At 41.6% G+C, this 16,372-nt stretch overlaps 1 protein-coding gene across 1 annotated transcript in view; it reads left to right on the forward strand.

Moving 5' to 3' along the window:
• The first annotated feature begins 1,469 nt into the window (after positions 1–1,469).
• The window catches only part of MSS51 (MSS51 mitochondrial translational activator), a 73,842-nt gene continuing 58,939 nt past the window's right edge, over positions 1,470–16,372 (forward strand). The window contains exon 1 of the mRNA XM_070761695.1: positions 1,470–1,604. The gene's annotated coding sequence lies outside the window, so the exon portion shown is untranslated. The remainder of the gene's footprint in view (positions 1,605–16,372) is intronic.

Genomic DNA, 16,372 nt, shown 5'->3' on the forward strand with positions numbered 1-16,372 from the left:
GGCTGCAGCAACGCAGCGCCGAGAAGGACTGGCTGTTGGTGCCTTGAAGCCGCCGCAGCCGTCGCCTCCGTTCAGGCAAGGGGATCTCCGTGGTGGTTGGCGGCTTCGGAAACCCCGCAGAGACCCCCTTGCTCGAACGGAGGAGGCTGTGGCAGCGGCTTCAAGGGACCAACAGTCGGTCCTTCTTGGCGCTGCGTTGCTGCAGCCTCCGAGGCCGCCCACTGCGGAGATCCCCGAGTCATGTTTCACTGCCCCATCCTCCTGGGGCTCCGCTGCCTTTTCGTCGCTTTCGGGCTGCTTCTGGACAACGGCTGCTGGCGGTGCCTTGGCGTCTTCTGCGGTTGCCGCTGCCACCGCCACTTTCTCACCCTGCGGGCCATAGTTTGGGGACTGCTGACTCAGGCCCTCATTATCTCCCGTCTAGATTATTGCAACGCACTCTCCATGGAGCTACTCTTAAAGAGTGTTCAGAGACTATAGATAGCCCAGAATGTAGCCGCACGAGCTGTCATGGGTCTTCCTTGATACACCCATATTACACCAACACTCCACGCGCTGCACTGGGTACCAATTGTCTCTCGTCACAATTCAAGGTATTAGTTATTACCTATAAAGCCTATATGGCTTAGGACCAGCCTATTTATGACACTATCTCCTGCCATATACCTCCTAGAGACCAATCAGATCACAGGGAGTTGGCCTCTCCAGGTCCCATCGGCAAACAATGTAGGTTGATGGGCCAACAAGGAAGAGCCTTCTCTGTGGCTGCCCCGACATTATGGAACCAACTACCCCCTGATGTCTGCACTGTTCCCATCTGACTACCCTTGTGAAAGGCTGTGAAGACCGGCTTTGCAGCCAGGCCTGGGGTGTGTGTGTGTGAATGTAACATCCGTCTGACTCCAACTGTTCTGTATATAGGAGGATTCGATTGGATAATTCATTATGGTTATTATGGGCTTTAATGTTCTTATTGCTAATTATTTGACTTGTTTATTGTATGTACTGTTTATTGTTTTAAGCCATCTCGAGTCCCATTGGGATTGGGTGGCACAGAAGTCAATTAAATCAAGTTAAATTAAATCAAATCAAATCCTTGCCACATGGCCTTCCCAGCGTGTCTGGGCTTTCACCAGCAGGGTGGTGGGCATGGATGGGAGAGGATCTCAGTGTCAGGCACCTTATCCTGCCACCAGATCCTCAGGATTCTACAGAGGCAGGTTGTGTGGAAGTGGTTCAGTCACCAGCATGTTTCCGGTACACAGTCCAAGTCTCACTGGTATACAACAGGGTAGTTCGTACTACTGCTCGGTAGTAGTCGAGGACGACCTGTATAGCACACACTGGTTTAGAGGCTCTTGTAATGTGCCCTTTCTTCCTGTAGGGGGCAGATGCAGCCCAAAGAGGAAGTTGAGAGTATTGGCAGGGGAGATAAATTCTGCATTCAACAGTTCCTTTGCCCAAATAATCTAAATCTTCCTCTGTCAGATTGGGGGCTGGCTGGATCCTCACAAACGAGAGAACTCCTGTGGCATTTCTGCATTGGGAAGGTGGGGACAACAGGATACTTTCTTGCCCTCTGTGGGACAATCCAAGGAAAGTTGGTAAGTTTTCTCTACTGAGCTTTAAATCTAACTTTTAAGGTTGTGCCTTGTTTCACTAGCATTTTCATAAATCCAGTTAGACAAAGATAATTTTATTTATCTTTTATTTATGGATTTACTAGCTCACACAGTACTTTATTTCAAGTCACTGTAGCAAAAATTCTTCTAATAACAGCAAAAGCAACAAAAATTTGCCTGCTGTCTGCACGGGTCAATTTTCCCCACCACTACTTGAGTTTGCTAGGAAAAGTAACTAGTGGGTTTTGAGTTGCCTTAAAAATAGGCCTGTTTAATTTTCAGTAAAATTAATTTTGTTCTGAGAAACAGGCAGGATACTCTGTCTCCCTTTCGAGAAACGCTGCCCGCTTTCAAAACAAGAAAGAACAATATTCCTCAATGCATTTATGTGCTATTTATGCATGTGCCCCACATTTTGTAGAGGTTTTGCAAAGCTCGCATAGTTTTGTAAACACGAGCTAACATGCCTGGATGTGGGAGGCAGACAAGCGCGTGATGGAGTTGGCTTCTCTGCTGGGTTGTTTGAGCTGAACCCCTGGGGTTTATCCTGCATCCTGTCAACCATGCTTCCTTAACCCTGGATCGGTGCATGTCGTGAATACAGCTGATTTCATCTCAAAACTGTTATATTTTGACTGGATAGATAGTCCTCGACTTACCACTCCAAACAGCAGCCAAATTCCCATTGTTCAGCAAAGCAGTTCAGTCACTGAAGGACCGCACTTATCTTTTCCTACCCAGTCAGCCCCGGAGGCCAGTGTGGGCGGAAGTGGGTGGATGCAGCCTCACATGAGAATTTGCTTCTGCGCATGCGCAGATTTCTTTGCTTCTGGGCATGCGTGGAGGCAAATAAAGGCTGAAAATCATAGAAACATAGAAGATTGATGGCAGAAAAAGACCACCTGGTCCATCTAGTCTGCTATTTCCTGTATTTTATCTTAGGATGGATATATGTTCATCCCAGGCATGTTTCAATTCAGTTCCTGTGGATTTACCAACCACGTCTGCTGGAAGTTTGTCCCAAGCATCTACTCTCATGAAATCTCACACACGCGAGTGTTCTCGAGCGAGATTTTGGTGTGCGGGGGCATGCAGGGGTGTGACAGGGACATGCAGATGTGCATGCATTGCCATTTCCACTACTGGATCGATGATCCCAGGTGTTCCAGGGGCAGCCCAATACTGAGTTCAATGAATTGTGCCTGATTCTTCAACCTTTTTGCCACGGCTGTTAAGTGAACTGCACATTCCTTAAACGAATCTGGATTTCCACATTGCGTACACTTGTTGGAAGCCAAATGGAAAGGTCGCAAAAGGTCACGATGCCATGATTGTGGATGTCACAATGGGTGCCAGGATGCCATTACAACCATCATAAATACACGCCAATTGGCAAAACACTTGAATTTTGGGGATGCGTGATATGTTTTTAAGTGTGAGTTACCAGTTGTAAGTCACTTTTTTCAATGCTTGGACTGTTGCTAGACAAAAGAAGGCAAATCTAGACAGCATACTGAAAAGCAGAGACATCACCCTGTCCAACAAAAGTTTGTATAGTCAAGACGATGGTTTTCCCAGTTGCAATGTGTGGCTGTGAAAGTTGGACCATAAGGAAGGCTGACCACCAAAGAATGGAGATCTTTGAACTCTGGTGCTGGAGAAGACTGCTGCGAGTCCCTTGGACTGCAAGGCAATCCAACTGGTGAATTATTATTTTTTATTATTATTTATTAGATTTGTATGCTGCCCCTCTCCGAGGACTCAGAGCGGCTCACAACAGTAGATACAATAAAATACAAATCCAATATAAACCATATTTTAAAAAAACCTTATTATAATCCTAGAGGAGATCCTGATTGATCTTTAGAAGGCCAGATCCCGAAGATGAAACTCAAATGCTTTGGCCACCTAATGAGAATGAAGGGCTCACTAGAGAAGAGCTCAATGCTGGGAACGATGGAGGGCAAAAGAAGAAGGGGATAATTGAGAAAGAGGTGGCTGGATGGAGTCACTGAAGCAGTCGGGATGAGCTTAATTGGAGGATGGAAGAGGACAGGCAGGCCTGGAGGAACGTCCATGGGATCATGATGGGTTGGATATGATTTTGCAACTAACAACAACTTTATCAGAAAATTAATAGCTAGGGCAACCTTTGCACAATCAGTCTGGTTCTCTGGTAGCTCCATTTCCCTATTTCTCCTGAGAGCAGACTGAACCTCGGCAATCTGTAATCCTAGTGTGATCTTCTGTGATCCTTCAGCAATGTGGGGAGGGTAGATTCAAAAATGGGGGTGGTGGTGTTTCGTTGAAATGAAGAAAGTTCACCTAATGAGAAGGAAGGACTCACTGGAGAAGAGCCTAGTGCTGGGGATGATTGAGGGCAAAAGAAGAAAAAGAGGCCGGCAGAGAACGAGGTGAATGAGTGGTTACTGAAGCAGTCAGCATGAGCTTAAATGGATGCGGGGGGATGGTAGAGGACAGGAAGGCCTGTAAGCACGTTGTCCATGGGTTTGTGATGGGTTAGACACATCTTCGCAACTAACAAAAAAAAGATGGTGAGTCAAGGACTACCTGTTGTATAGCAAGAGCCAGAGGGACATTCTGAGGAGCTTGGAAGCTTTGAAGTTCTCCAGAAGTTTCATGGGAGTCTCTTTCTTTTTCCCTGGCTCTGTTCCTCAGCTCCAATCGGTTCATTTAAGCTGATTGGTTGATTTGCGGGTGGTACCAGACTGGAATAGCATCTGTCTCATCCATGTTGGCTGAGTTTGGCTTTTTTCTTTTTTTAACTGTAAAGTTTCCTGGCAGTTGAACATGGTTTCCCATCCTTCTGCAACCTTTTTGGGTTTTGCCCAAGTTAAACAGAAGACGTTTGGAAGAAGCAAAGTAGAAACAAACTGATACAACTGAATTTTGGTGTTGGAGAAAACCCTTGACAGGAGTAAGTTACATCAATGGGGCTACACTCCAAGACCAGGGAAGTATTACTACCACTCTACTATGCCCTGGTCAGACCACATCTGGTGTATTGCATCCAGTTCTAGTCACCACACTTCAAAAGAGACATTGAAACTCTGGAGAAGGTGCAGAAAAGAGCAACCAAAATGATTAGGGGACTTGAAACCAAGACTTACGAGGAGAGATTGCGGGAACTGGGCATGGATAGCCTACAGAAAAGGAGGGCCAGAGGGGACATGATAGCTGTATACAGGTATATGAGGGGTTGCCACAGAGAGGAGGGGGCCACTCTATTCTCCAGAGCACCAGAGGGACAGATGAGGAACAATGGTTGGAAACTGACCAAGGTTGTGAACTCCCCAGCTCTGGACACTATCAAGAGGAGATTGGACTGCCACTTGGCTGGGGTGCTTTAGGATTCCTGCTCAGGCAGGGGGTTGGACTTGATGACCTGCATGGTCCCTTTCAACTAACAATAAAATAAAATAAAGTATGAACAGCTAAGAAAACAATCAAATGGATCCTCCTTTCTCCAAAGCACCTGAAGGCAGGACTACAAGTAACGGCTGGAAAGACAACCATGAATAAAATCCAGCAGGTTCTGCTAAGGTTCTGGAGAACCAGTAGCAGAAATTTTCAATAGTTCAGAGAACCTGAGTAATTTGGAGAACCAGCAAATACCTAGCCCCGGAATGGGGAGGGAATGCCAGATTTTCCAATACAGTGATCCCTCGATTAGCACGGTCTCGATTAGTGCGAAACGCTACAACACGGTTTTTCAAAAAATATTAATTAAAAAATACTCCACGGTTTTTTTTGCTATACCACGGTTTTTCCCACCCGATGACGTCATACGTCATCACCAAGAGTCACTTCTCTGTCTCTTTCTCTTTCTTTCCTGTCATTCTCTGCTTCAATCATTTTCTCATTTCTCTTTTTTTCTCCCCTTTTTTCTATCATTTCTCTTTCTCTTTCTCTCCCTGTTGCCGGTGGCGGAGTCCGGCGCTGGGGCCATGCGGGGCCGCTCATCCAGGGGGGCGTGGACTGGCAAGTCGCCCTCCTTTCTCTCTCTTATACCACACCGGTAACAGGGAGAGAAAGAGAGAGAGCGGAGGGCACCTTGCCGGTCCACGCCCCCCTAGATGAGCGGCTCCGCATGGCCCCAGCGCTGCCCAGGCAAAGGGGAAACCCCAAGATCGCTTGCCGCTTGCCGTATTGCAGCAAAGGAGGCGAAGCAAGGCTCCAAGCTGCAATACGGCAAGCGGCAAGCGATCTTGGGGTTTCCCCTTTGCCTGGGCGGCGGGAAGACCAAGGGAAGGTTCCTTCAGCCGTCCAACACCTGATCCGCTCCGCAGCGCGGCAGCAGCGAGGAGCCGAAGATGGGGTTTCCCCTTTGCCTGGGCAACGGGGAAACCCCATCTTCGGCTCCTCACTGCTTCCGCGCTGCGGAGCAGATCAGCTGTTGGGCGGCCGAAGGAACCTTCCCTTGGTCTTCCCCGCCGCCCACACGCAAACTCCACCATCTGTGCATGTGCGGCCATAATAATAATAATAATAAATGAAGATGCATTGACAGCTCCAGCTGATCAGCAGCTGTAATTTCCTGGATTACTGATCTCAGTTTGGCTCTCCCTTTTTTCCTTGCTGCTGCTGCGTCTGTACTCCTTGCTTTTTTCCTCTTTCCTCCTTCCTGGCCTCGGACGAGCTTTCCTCTCTCTTGCCCAGCTCTCCTCCAGCCTCACGTGGCCACCTCCCACCTGAGGTGCAAACAGAAGGTGTGGGTAGAAGCGGCACTGGCAGCATTTATGCTTCTGGCAGTACCCTTTTGCCTAACTACCCAGCCTGAGTCGGGGGGGGTGACCCAGGAAGAAGAATGCGGGAAACGCGAAGCAAATTGTCACTCCAGTGAGTGACACTGATAAGGTTGTAAGTCACTCCCACCTGGTCACATGGCCAGCAAGCCACTCCTACCCAGTCACATGACCATTAAGCCCAACCCACAAAATAAGCCACACCCACAGTGTGGCAGTAAAAATTACCGGTACTAGTGGATGTTTAGGTTTAGGTTTATTGGATTTATATGCCGCCCCTCTCCGCAAACTCGGGGCGGCTCACAACAATAATAAAAAACAGTACAGTACATAATACCAAATCCAATGCCCACCCATCTAGTTACAATTTAAAATTAATAATCTCATAAAAACAGTATATATAAAAAACAGGCACACAGTCAATCAATCAACAAAACAACATGGGCAAGGGGGAGGTGTTTTAGTTCCCCCATGTCTGACGGAAAAGGTGGGTCTTAAGGAGTTTACAAAAGGCAGGGAGGGTGGGGGCAATCCTAATCTCAGGGGGGAGCTGGTTCCAGAGGGTCGGGGCCCCCACAGAGAAGGCTCTTCCCCTGGGTCCCGCCAGACGACATTGTTTAGTCGACGGGACCCAGAGAAGGCCAACTCTGTGGGACCTAACCGGTCGCTGGGATTCGTGCGGCAGGAGGCGGTCCCGAAGATATTCTGGTCCGGTGCCCTGAAGGGCTTTATAGGTCATAACCAACACTTTGAATTGTGACCGGAAACTGATCGGCAGCCAATGCAGACTGCGGAGTGTTGGAGTGATATGGGCATACTTGGAGAAGCCCATGATTGCTCTCGCAGCTGCATTCTGCACGATCTGAAGTTTCCGAACACTTTTCAAAGGTAGCCCCATGTAGAGAGCGTTACAGAAGTCGAGCCTCGAGGTGATGAGGGCATGAGTGACTGTGAGCAATGACTCCCAGTCCAAATAGGGCCGCAACTGGCGCACCAGGCGAACCTGGGCAAACGCCCCCCTCGCCACAGCTGAAAGGTGTTTTTCTAACGTGAGCTGTGGATCGAGGAGGACGCCCAAGTTGCGGACCCTCTCTGAGGGAGTCAACAATTTCCCCCCCCAGGGTAATGGACGGACAGATAGAATTGTCCTTGGGAGGCAAAACCCACAGCCACTCCGTCTTGTCTGGGTTGAGTTTGAGTTTGTTGACACCCATCCAGGCCCCAACAGCCTCCAGGCACCGGCACATCACTTCCACTGCTTCGTTGACTGGACATGGGGTGGAGATGTACAACTGGGTATCATCGGCATATTGATGATACCTCACCCCATGCCCTTGGATGATCTCACCCAGCGGTTTCATGTAGATATTAAGTAGCAGGGGGGAGAGGACCGACCCCTGAGGCACCCCACAAGGGAGAAACCTCGGGGTCGACCTTTGACCCCCCACTAACACCGACTGCGACCGACCAGAGAGGTAGGAGGAGAACCACTGGGCTTCCGGTTTGGTGGAGATCGCGGCGGGACATCTTTGGCAGGGCTCTGCCAGGCGATCCCTTCTACCCCCTCCGAAGGTCGCATTTGCGATCGGATCGGGCTCGGATGGCCCGATCCCAGAACAGGGGGCTCTCCTCTGCCCGAGGAGCCATCGCTGAGACTCCGGAGGCAGCGGTTCGCCCCGCAGCTTCGAAGACGGGAGAACCGATCCTCTTTGTTTAAGAGGACCGGCCAGCGCTTTCTTCCCTCGCCCAGCGGGAAGCCGAGAAAAATTTTTGAAGTGAAAGTTCTACATTTAACCTACTGAAAAAGAATACATTCGATAAAGGACTTAAGGTAAAAAATTTCCTCTTTGTTTCAAGATTAAAATTTGAAGATTTGATCGTTCGAAAGCCTCAAGGGAAAGCTTTCTTTAACGAGGCGAAAGTGAAAGTTTTTTTTTCTTTGAGTTTCATCCGCAAATAACAGCCGAGACTAATTTCCATTTTGTATTTGGACTTTGAAATCTATAAAACATTTTTTCTACCTTATGCTTCAATAAAAGAGCTTAAATTGGAAATGACTATTTAGAAGACTTCAATGCTTAAAAGAAATTAGTAATGAAGAGAAAAATTTCTTTACTATAGTCTGTTAAAAACATTGTGTTCCGGGCTGACATCTCAACAGCGGAGGAATATAACTTTGTTGCCTTTTCTTTTTTTCACCCTGTTGTCTCTGCAACATAATAACATCATATAACATATAACAACTTGAAAATAAAAGTGAAATAGAAGGATCTGATACCTTTCCTTTGGAATATTCACCCTTGGTTTAACCTAACTGGATTACTTGCTGATTGCTTTTGGATTACTTTGGATTACTTGCTGATTGCCTTTTTCTTGGGATTATTTTTTTGAAAACTTTTTCACATCTGTCTGGACATATGAATTTCTGACTTCTAACCTGACTCCATTTTGAGATCTATTTTTTTTTGCCTTTGTCTTGGATTTGGAAAAGAACACAGACTCCATTTTAACCACAAGAAAACTATTAATTTGACTTTCTTCTTGAGACCTGCAATCGGGATTAAATATAATTGTATTTTCTGACATCTGGATTCATATTCTTCATTTATAATTTCTTGATTTATAAGAAGACTATAACTATATATATTGTGTTTTTTCTTTGATTAATTAATCCTTTTTTGATCCCCTTCTGATTTTTTCTTTTTTTTATTTCTATCTGTAAAAGAAGTTTGAACTGAAGACTATGCATTGTTAGCAAACCTTGGTTCCCTGCTCTATTCTAATTATTTGAATTGAAATATTCCCCCCCCTTTTTTTTCCTTTTTTCTCTCTCCTTTTACTGCTTTATTAAGTCTTTTCTCCTCTCCTCCTTTTTCTTTACCTTCCTAGAATCTCCCTTTTTAAAATAGTTATTATTCTTTCTTCGCTGTTATCTAATTTGTTTTCTTATTAGACCACTTATTTTTAATTTTTACTTGTCTCTTATTTTTAAAGGTTTTACTTTTGTTCTCTGTGTTATTATATTTTTAAATTTTTTTTTAGTCTCTATAATAATAACAGCAATAGTAATAACAACATATATTGGATTTTGAATTTTGATTTTTTTATTTTTCTTTTGACAACTGAATAGTTATAATTTAAGGGTAATTGTTAATAAAACAGATTGAATAGATTTGGAATTTACAGAAATTTTCTCCCTTTCACCACATACAAATTTAGATTGATTTAAATTAATTCGAATTTTAAACAGTGGATTCAAATTTGACAATGTCAACTTCTTCAACGGTTGTTAAAACGGTTAAAAAACAAACCACAGCAACAATCTCTTCTCCACAAGTGTCCCCCCGTCCTTCCCCGACGCACCAGGCCTCAGCTATGTCTTCCAAGGATAAAGAAAAAGACAAAACAACGCAGCCCAACTTTGCAACATTACAAGAAACTTTAAACAATATGCAGGACTTTATCTTTAAATCTCTAGAGAATGCCACCCAACAAAGAGAGGTTATAAAAGAGGATGCAACACAACAAAGGGAAGCTATAAAAGCAGACTTGGCAGAATTTAAAAAGGAGATGGCCCAACTGAAAGCTGATATGGGCGAGGTGAAAGACCAGATAAAGGTGATCCAACAAACACTACAAGAAAGTGATGATCGAGTGAAAAAGGTTGAAGAGAAATCCGACAAAAACGCAAAAAGAATTGATTATCTTGAAGGGAGAGCTGATGTAAGACACAGAAGACATGATGAATCAATTATTCAGCTGGAGATGCAACGTGCTTCGTATGGACTACGATTTCAGAACATGAAAGAGGAAAAAGATGAAGATTTAAAAATGACTATGGCGGAAACGATTGGAGGAATACTCCAGGAGGATCCTGCTGCGCTAGTGAAAGAAATCGATGAAGTTTACAGGACTTCGAATAGTTACATCCGTCGCCACAATCTTCCAAGAGAGATTCATATCAAATTCACCAGGAAAACTTTGCGAGATGACATACTCCATTGGGCAAGAAACTCCAAACTTCAACATCAAGGAGTGGAAATAAAAATATTAAAACAAGTTCCAAGAAGTGTCAGAGAGAGCAGAAGAGATTACCAGTTTCTTACCAGAATTTTGATCAAAGAAAATATAACCTATCGTTGGTTAATCCCACAAGGTCTTTCTCTGACATGGCGTTCTACAAGATACAAGCTGGAAAATGTAGAACAAGCTAGGTATTTCTTTGAAAATAGTGGCATTAGCCACATGGACTTTTCAGATAAACAACAAGAGGCTCAACAACAACCAGCACAACAGCAACCAGGGGAGATACTAGCAATCCAACAAGAAGAACTATTGGGGGCCACTGCTCAAGTAATAGAGCAGGACCAAGGTGCTATAAGAAGAGTTCAGCCTCAGCGAGAAACCAAAAAACCCACTAAATGACAACAACTAAAGATCTAAAGATCTTTTCGGTAAATGTTAACGGACTTAATGAACCAAGGAAAAGGAAACAAATTTTCTCTAAAATCAGAAATCAAAATGCTCAAATTGCAATATTACAAGAAGTACATATCAAAAAAGATAACCAAAAATTATTGTTGAATCCCAAAATTGGAAAAATGTATGCTGCATTAGCAGATCAAAAAAAAAGAGGTGTGGTGATGTATGTAGAGAATTCTATAAATTCCAAACAGATATATAAGGATAATGATGGTAGAATACTGATTGTACAAGTTGATATTGAACCTAGACCTATAGTGGTTGTTTCTATTTATGCTCCTAATGAAGACCAAATGACATTTTATAAAAATTTACATCAAATAATAATAGATTTAGCTATTGAGAATGTATTAATAATAGGTGATTTTAATGCTATTGTGAATAGGCAATTAGACCATTCAGGGGGAGGGAGTCATAATAAAAGGAAAAAAACAAAAAGAAATCTACTACCCAGTACTTTCCAAAAAATGAAAACAGAATTATTGCTAAATGATATATGGAGGGAAAGACACCCCCATAAAAGACAATTTACGTTTTATTCTAATCCCCACAAAATCTGGACAAGAATAGACATGGTATGGACATCAAAAATGGTTGCAGAAGAAATAAGGGAAGTAGAGATAGATGTTAATACATGGGCTGACCACAACCCAATAGTGGTTTATATAAGAAAGAACAACAAACAGAATATTTGGCGGATGAATAGAAATATACTAAATGATAAGAAATATAAAGATTGGATCGAAAAGGAATTAAAAATATTTCTTGAAATTAATAAAACCCCAGACACCACTCCACAGAATATATGGGATACACTCAAAGCTTATATAAGAGGGTTAACAATATCTTATACAGCAAAATACAATAAGGAAAATAAATTAAAGTACGTACAATTAATAAATGAATTAAAACAATTGGAATTTGCATCGCAGCAACACACCAAGAACAGAGACTTTAAAACAGAAATAAATGTAATTAAACATAAAATTAGAATTGTAGAACAAAATCAAATAACTGAAAAAATTAAAAGAGCAAAACAACATTATTTTGAACATGCAAATAAACCAGGCAGATGGTTAGCATATAAACTTAGAAAGCAGAGTCAATCCAAATTGATAAAAAAATTAGAAGACAAAGATGGTACAATAAAATATGATACAGAAGGAAAGGCGGACATTGTTTATAATTTTTATAAAGATCTTTATGCCAAAGACAATGTTAGTGAAGATGAGGTTTTTAATTACTTACAGGCTTCAAAATTACCACAAATAACAGAAGATCAACAGACTATGCTGGATGGTCCAATAACAATGGAAGAACTCCTAACTATAATTAAAAAACAGAAAAACAATAAGGCCACTGGTCCGGATGCTATACCGGCAGAATGGTATAAGATAGACAATGAAATAGTAAGAAACTATATGTTAGAAATTTTTAATTTATGTAGACTTGAGGGTAAAATTCCGAAATCTTGGTCAGAATCGCTGACAACTTTAATACACAAATCCGGCACTGACCCAGTAAAAATCAAAAATTATAGACCCATATCTTTATTAAATGTAGATTATAAAATATTTATTGCCATTTATGCAGATAGACTTAAAAGAATTATAAATGGAATAATACATCAAGACCAAAATGGATTTCTACCAGGGCGACAAATTAAAAATAACCTTAGAACAGTAATAAACACATTAGAATACTATGAACAACACCCAGATAAGACAGCATCCTTAATGTTCTTAGATGCTCAAAAGGCCTTTGACAACGTTAACTGGACATTTACAAAAATGCAATTAAACAAAATGAGATTTGGCTCAAAATTTGTTAATTTAATAGATACTATATACTCAAAACAAACGACTAAGATAATATTAAATAATAACCAATTACAAGCACTTGATATAAACAAGGGAGTTCGTCAAGGATGTCCTATATCACCATTGTTATTTATTATGACACTTGAAACTTTATTAATTAAAATAAGAGCGGATTCCGAAATAAAAGGTTTAACTATAGGAGACGAAACTTACAAACTCCAAGCTTTTGCAGATGACTTAACGTTTATAATTGAAGAACCGATAACAACTGTTCCTTCTTTATTGCAAACTATTGAACAATACGGAAAGGTAGCAGGTTTAAAGATAAATAAAAGCAAAACTTCTTTCTTAACTAAAAATATGAATAAAATACAAGAAACTAAATTAGAAAATATTTCTGGAATAAAAACCGTAAAGAAAGTAAAATATTTAGGAATAAATTTAACAGCGAAAACAATAACTTTAAAAAATGATAATTACATAAAATTATTATCAGAAATTAAAAAAGATTTAGAAACATGGAATAACCTGAAAATATCATTTTTAGGAAGAATTGCCACAATCAAGATGAATATTCTGCCTAAGGTTTTATTTCTCTTTCAGGTAATTCCAATAAACCCAGGGGGAACTTTTTTTAAAACTTTGACAAACTTAGTTAAAAAATTTATATGGCAAGGGAAAAAAGCAAGGATAAAAATAAACTGTTTGGAAGACATTAAAGAAAGAGGAGGATTTGGCCTTCCAAACTGGAAATTATATTATCAGGCCGCCGCCTTAACATGGATTAAAGATTGGATAACCTTAGAGAATAAAAGAATATTAAATTTAGAAGGACATGATCTTATGCTGGGTTGGCATGCATTTATATGGTATGACAAGGAAAAAAATCACTCATATTTTAAAAGACACACATTAAGGAAGTATTTACTAGAGGTTTGGAAGGACATAAAGAAAAATCACTTCTTAAATGTTCCAGAATGGATAGCCCCCCTAGAAGCAATAACACATCCAAAATCTATAAAAGACACGAAAATATTTTATAGATATAAAGAATTATTAAATGATCAGATGAAGCTAAAGCCTAGGAATAAACTACAAGAAGAAGGGATAATAATAGATTGGTGGCATTATGCCCAGATTCGATCCAGATACCAGAAGGATATAACTCTTTACACTTTTAATAAAAGTAAGAATTTGCTAAGTCATTTAATTATTAATAATTCAGTAAAAATGATAGGGAAAATATATAAATTTCTTATCGCTCACAAAAATATAGAGTTGACTCTAAAAGATACCATGATAAGATGGTGCAGAAATATAGGTAAGGAAATAGATATAGATACTTGGGAAAAAGTCTGGATTAATAATTGGAAAATGACCAAGTCAGTTTCATTAAAAGAAAACCAAATTAAAATGTTTTATAGATGGCACCTTCCACCAAACAGGATAGCTAAAATGTTTCCTAAAACATCCCCACTGTGTTGGAAATGCAAGAAAGATATAGGAACTTATTACCATCAATGGTGGACATGTAGCAAAGCTAAAACTTATTGGAAGATGATTGAGAAGATATTAAAAGAAATATTAAAATTAAAATATGACATAGATAACACCCCGGAATTTTACTTATTAGGAATTACTAATCAGACTTATAAGAAGGAAACTCTTTACTTAATCATACACATATTAACTGCGGCTAGAATAATATATGCGCAAAACTGGAAGGGGGAGGAAATCCCCAAGAAAGAAGAAGTTATAGCTAAAATATTAGATTGCGCCGAAATGGATATGATGACAAGACGATTAAACGATCAAGAAGATACAAAATTTTATGAAACATGGAACAACATATATAAATGGTTAGATAAGAAAAAATAAGAGATAGATCTGTTTTTATTTAGGTAATAACAATATTAGATGTATCTGTTGATGATTTTGATATAGTAGTTTACTCACAAGCGATATATTAAAAATTTTGTTTTATGTATGTTTAGTAATTGAGATTTGTTTGAATGTTTGATTAGATGAATATATTACACATAAATAACATATTAAGCATTTTTACTTATACCGTACTAATATTGCATTTAAGATTTGAAAATTTTTTACTAGACTTTTTAACATTTAACAAATGTTTGATTATGTATTCTTTTTTCTATTTGAATGTATACTTTCAAAAGAAGCGGGGAAATACATCCCCATTTTATGTTTAATGTTTGTATGTCTGTATGTCTGTTTTATGAAAAATAATAAAAAAATTGGAAAAAAAAAAAAAAAAAAAAAGGAGGAGAACCACTGAAGAACAGTGCCTCCCACTCCCAACCCCTCCAGCCGGCGCAGAAGGATACCATGGTCGATGGTATCGAAAGCCGCTGAGAGGTCAAGGAGCACCAGGACAGAGGACAAGCCCCTGTCCCGGGCCCGCCAGAGATCATCCATCAACGCGACCAAAGCAGTTTCCGTGCTGTAGCCGGGCCTGAATCCAGACTGCTGAGGACCTAGATAATCGGCTTCATCCAAGGACCGCTGGAGTTGAAGTGCCACCACCTTCTCGACAACCTTCCCCATGAAGGGAAGGTTGGAGACTGGACGGTAGTTATTAAGCACGGCTGGGTCCAGGGAAGGCTTCTTGAGGAGGGGGCGCACAACCGCCTCCTTATAAAGGGGCGGAAAGGACCCCCTCCCCAAGGAGGCGTTGACAATCTCCTGGACCCAGCTCCGTGTCACCCCTTGACTGGGCGAAACCAGCCAAGAGGGACACGGATCCAGTAAACAGGTGGCGGAACTCACAGCTCCAATGGCCTTGTCCACTTCATCAGGTGTCACCAAGTCAAACTCCTCCCAGACAGATGGACAAAGACGTTTAGCCCCAGTCACCTCGACTGACTCATTGTCAGTCGACTCTGTTTCACAATTGGAGTCGAGGTCCGCTCGGATCCGGGCGATTTTATCAGCGAAAAACGTGTTAAAATCCTCGGCACTACTCTGCAAGGGCTCCCCAACTCCCCTCTGATTAAGAAGGGAGCGGGTTACCCTAAACAGAGCGGCCGGGCGGGATTCCGCTGATGCAATCAAGGCGGCATGATACGCGCATCTTGCCGCCTTGAGCGCCACTTTGTAAGTCTTAATATGAGCTCTTACAAGTGTTCGATCGGATTCGGACTTACTCTTCCTCCATCGCTTCTCCAGACGTCTGTTGGTGGTTCAGAGGATGGTTTGGGTGTACTGGTAGTGTCAGCAACATGAGGCTCCACCCACCTTCCTGGACATCGCCATTACAAAAAAAATTGCATGCACAAAGCCGCCTGCGCATGTGCAGAGAATGAAAAAATGTGGGCGACAGTGGCATGCATACTTCTGAACCAGTAGGGAAGATAAGTATATTTCACCCACTGAAGGGCCACTCGTTTTCAGCACTACCGGTATTCCCTCCAAGGTCGTCGCACATGTGTGTCTGGCAGCAATGTTCCCTCTAATTTTTTTTCAGGATGGGCGGAAAAGTATAGTGTCTGAGTGGCAGTCCCCTTGGGACTGGGCGGCATAGAAGTATAAATAAATAAACAAAACAAATAAACAAAACAAATAAACAAATAAACAAGAAAAGAATCTATTTTATTAAAAGAAATTAATAATAAAACAAAGCCAAAATCTATTACTATTAAAACCAAAACAACGAGCAAAA

This window comes from Erythrolamprus reginae, chromosome 9, assembly GCF_031021105.1.
Source record: "Erythrolamprus reginae isolate rEryReg1 chromosome 9, rEryReg1.hap1, whole genome shotgun sequence".
Taxonomy (NCBI): Eukaryota; Metazoa; Chordata; class Lepidosauria; order Squamata; family Dipsadidae; genus Erythrolamprus; species Erythrolamprus reginae.